Genomic DNA, 4,800 nt, shown 5'->3' with positions numbered 1-4,800 from the left:
TGCTATGAACATGAATGTGGAAATATCTTTTTGAGTCCTGGATTTCACACCTTTTGGGTATATATCCAGAAGTGGAATTGCTAGATCATAGGGTAATTCTATGTGTAATTTTTTTTGAGGAACCACCGTACTTACTTCCACAGCAGCTACACCATTTTACATTCCCACCAGCAATGCGTGAGGGTTCCAATTTCTCCACATTCTTGCCAACAGGTGTTATTTTCTGTTTGTTTGTTTGTTTGTTTGTTTTTTTGCAGTACACGGGCCTCTCACTGTTGTGGCCTCTCCCGTTGCGGAGCACAGGCTCCGGACGCTCAGGCTTAGCGGCCGTGGCTTACGAGCCCAGCCGCTCCGCGGCATGTGGGATCTTCCCAGACCGGGGCATGAACCAATGTCCCCTGCATCGGCAGGCGGACTCTCAACTACTGCGCCACCAGGGAAGCCCTGTTTTTGTTTTTGATAGTAGACATCCTAATGGGTATGAGGTGGTATCTCAATGTGGTTTTGATTTACATTTCCTTAATAATTAGTCATGTTGAACATTTTTTTATGTGCTTATTGTCCATTTGTATATCTTCTTTGGAGAAATGTTTATTCAAGTCCTTTGCCCATTTTTAGTTCATTTAAAAATTGTTGAGTTGTATGAGTTTGTATATTTATACATACATATTTGTATATTTATCCAGTTTGTATGTTCTGAACATTAACCTCTTATCAGATACATCATTTGCAAATTTTTTTTCTATTTTGTGGGTTGTCTTTTCACTCTGTTGATGGTGTCTTTTGATGCATAGAAGTTTTAAATTTAGATGTAGTTCAATTTATCTACTTGTTCTTTGTTGCCTGTGCTTTTGGTGTTATATCTAGGAAATCATTGCCAAACCCAAAGTCATGAACCTTTCTCCCTGTTTTCTTCTAAAAGTTTTATAGTCTTAGCTCTTATGTTTAGGCCTTTGAGTTCTAATAAATTTTTTTAAGGTTTTTGTTTATTTATTATTATTATTTGGCTACATTGGGTCTTCGTTGCAGTGCATGGGCTTCTCATTTGCAGTGGCTTCTCTTGTTGCAGAGCACAGGCTCTAGGCATGTGGGCTTCAGTAGTCATGGCACATGGGCTTAGTTGCTCCACGGCATGTGGAATCTTCCTAGACCAGGGATCGAACCCATGTCCCCTGCATTGGCAGGCAGATTCTTTACCAGTGCACCACCAGGGAAGTCTCTCTGTTAAATTTTTCCATATGATGTAAAGTAAGGGTCCAACTTCATTCTTTTATATGTGCATATCTTGTTTTCTCAGCACTATTTGTTGAAAAGATATTCCTTTCCTCATTGAGTTGTCTTGGAACCCCGTCAGAACTCATTTGTCCTTATGTTCAAAGATATATTTCTGAGCTACCGATTCTATTTCATTGATTTGTCTATGCAAAAACCACACTGTTTTGATTACTGTAGCTTTGTACTATATTTTGAAATCAGGAAGTGTGAGACCTCCATCTTTGTTCTGCTTTTTCAAGACTGTGCTGGCAGTGCAGGCTCCTCCTCTGGGCTCCACTTCTGCTGGAGATGGGAGATGCAGCCCAGCCAGCGACATTTCCTCCCTGTGAATTTCTAAGGGGGCCATCCGACCTTGTCCTACCACAGTGGCCAGGCCACCACCGCCCATGCATTCGGGAGCAGGGTGTTGCAGCTGCAGTCCTGGCCTTGGTGTTTGGCAAGCAGAAGCCCCAGTGTGCCAGGATCATGCAGCCCCTCTCCCAGCCTGGCAAGCCCTGGGCATGAACCGTGCTGAGGGAGGATGGCAGCCTATGGGATGGAGAAGAGCAGCAAGAAGAAGACTGAGAAGAAACTTGCTGCTCTAGGAGAAGCTAAATTGTTGGCGGGCTTCATGAGCATCATGAATAACATGTGGAAACAGTGATTTAAATCCACCACGAACTGTAGTTGAATCTACAGTCTACCCAGGGATTTGTACCCAGGGTCAACTTGACATCATGCTGGGAGGTACTGATTACAGAACCTTGTTGACAAGCTACATAAATCCAAAGAAAATATTGTGTGATGTGATCCTTAAAGTCCAGCAAAGAAAGATACCTGCTCATCATGTCCTTGCTGCAGCTAGTCATTTTTTTTTAACTTAATATTCACACCTAACATGCTTGAATCAACGTCCTTTGAAGTAGAACTCAAAGATGCTGAACCTGACCATTATTGAACAACTTGCGGAATTCGCTTATACTACTAGAATTTCTGTGAATAGCAACAATGTTCAGTCTTTGTTAGATGCAGCAAACCAGTACCAGATTGAACCTGTGAAGAAAATGTGTGCTGATTTTTTTGAAAGAAGAAGTTGATGCTTCAAATTGTCTTGGTATAAGTGTGCTAGCAGAGGGTCTAGAGGGTCCTGAATTGAAAGCAACTGCAGATGACTTTATTCATCAGCATTTTACTGAAGTTTATATACTGATGAGTTTCTATAACTTGATGTCAAGTGAGTTACACATCTTCTCAACCAGGACACTCTGACTGTAAGAGCAGAGGGTCAGGTTTATGATGCTGCAGTCAGGTGGTTGAAATATGATGAACCTAAGTGCCAGCCATTTATGGTTGACATCCTTGCTAAAGTCAGGTTTTGTCTTGCATCAAAGAATTCCTTAAGTAAAATGGTACAAGCTGAACCACTTATTCAAGACAATACTGAATGCTTTAAGATGGTAATAAGTGGAATGAGGTACCATCTCCTGTCTCCAGAAGATCGAGAAGAACTGGTAGAAGGCACAAGTCCCAGAAGAAAGAAACATGACTACTGCATTTGGAGGCTCCCAACCAGTCTTGTAGATATTTTAACCCAAAGTTGAAAAAACAAGATCAGTATTCTGCAGGACCCTGGAAGTGAGACTGTAACTTCAGAATTCTTATTTGATGTCTTACTTTGCTCTTATAAATGGCACATACTTAATGCTCTTCTGTATACTCAATCACAAGATTTTAGACTTCCAGTGGAAAATTTAAATAACTGAGGATATAATTACTAATGAAAACATCCTCATTCCATCCATTATTACTTATTCCCTAATGCTAATACCATTAGAATCCCATTACAATATTTATTAAATATTTCTATTAGAAGTACCAGCCTCTCCTTTCTTTCTTCTAAAAACTTCATCTTGAAAATGTCCACCATTTACTATTATTTAAATGTAATATTTTTATATAAATTGGTTGTCTTTATTATTTCTAATATTAAAACAATTGGGGAGGACTTCCCTGGTGGCGCAGTGGTTGAGAGTCCGCCTGCCGATGCAGGGGACACGGGTTCGAGCTCTGGTCTGGGAAAATCTCACATGCCGCGGAGTGGCTGGGCCCGTGAGCCATGGCTGCTGAGCCTGCGCGTCTGGAGCCTGTGCTCCGCAACAAGAGAGGCCGTGATAGTGAGGGGCCCATGCACCGCGATGAAGAGTGGCCCACGCTTGCCACAACTAGAGAAAGCTCTCGCACAGAAACGAAGACCCAACACAGCAAAAATAAAAAAAATAAACAAACAAAAAAAACAATTGGGGAGGCTGATTTAATTATAAGTTATTCTTATTTACTTTGAATCTCCCAAGGCTAACATTATTTCATTATTCAATTCAAGTAGACTGCTTAATAATAAGTACTGTATAAGAATTGTTTTAAAATTCTTGAACTTAATATTTTTAGAGATGTTAAAATGGTTTTAACTATCATTAAATGGAACCCATTGATGTGTGTCCTATACTAGCCCCAAATGATTATTTTCACTGAATTGATCTCCTTCAAAGAGAACAATTTAAGCAGTACTACTTAACTGAATTATCTAGAATTAAGCCAATATTCCTATAAAATCTTACCTTTAGATATTCCTTGGATATCATTTGTGAGAGGTGGCAAATATTTGTATTAATGGCTGACTGAAAAATGATAAGAAAGAAAATCTTAACATTGTTTCTAGTAGATCAGTTGATAAAGTAGTAGGTAAAGAAATCTTGCTTTGCTATACTGAACTGAAATGATATTGTTCTTGTCATGGTCCTTTCATGAAGCCTGCTCAATCTCCCCTTCCCCACCTGTACCTGTTTTTAAAGTTTTCAAGTGCTTAATGATTACTAAAAGAGTTATTTATCTGAATCCAGTGCTCTATTCTATTAGAATTGGTTTTCTCCAACTGTAGCATGGGAATATTTTATAATATTGATGCCAAAATAAAAGTTGACTTAATTGAAAAAAAAAAAGACTGTGCTGGCTATCAGGTCCCTTGATATTCCATTTGAATTTTTGGATGGATTTTTCTATTTTTGCAAAACACACCACTGCAATTTTGACAAGGATTGCATTAAATCTGCAGATTGCTCTGGGAAGTATTAACATATTAACTATATTAAGTCTTCCAATCCAAGTACACAGATGTCCTTTCATTTATTAAAAAATTTCTTTTGGTAACATTTTATAGTTTTCAATGTATAAGTTTTTCACCTCCTTGGTTAAGTTTATTCTGAAGTATTTTCTTCTTTTTGATGCTATCGTAAATGGAATTGTTTTCTTAACTTCCTTTTCAGGTTGCTTATTGCTGCTGTATAAAAACACAAATGATTTTTGTCTGTTGATTTTGTATCCTGCAACTTTGCTGAAAAAGTTGCAAAAAAACCCCAATTGTCTCTTTGAAGGAGATCAGTTTTTCTTTGTGAGTGTGTGTGAGTGTGTGTGTAATCTTTAGAGTTTCCTACAGTATAAGATCATGTCATCTGTGAACACAGATAATTTTTCTGCTTCTTTTCCAACTAT

The 4,800-nt window shown here is 38.6% G+C and overlaps 1 pseudogene across 1 annotated transcript; it reads left to right on the top strand.

Annotated features, from left to right (window-relative positions):
* Positions 1–1,795: 1,795 nt before the first annotated feature.
* LOC309824204 (kelch-like protein 7) lies at positions 1,796–2,893 on the top strand (annotated as a pseudogene). Its single transcript has 2 exons — positions 1,796–1,914; positions 2,015–2,893. The product of its transcript is annotated as a kelch-like protein 7 (transcript).
* The last annotated feature ends 1,907 nt before the right edge of the window (positions 2,894–4,800 follow it).

Source organism: Grampus griseus (assembly GCF_964374135.1).
Source record: "Grampus griseus genome assembly, chromosome: 6".
Lineage (NCBI taxonomy): Eukaryota > Metazoa > Chordata > Mammalia > Artiodactyla > Delphinidae > Grampus > Grampus griseus.
This window is presented reverse-complemented; position numbering and strand designations above follow the sequence as displayed.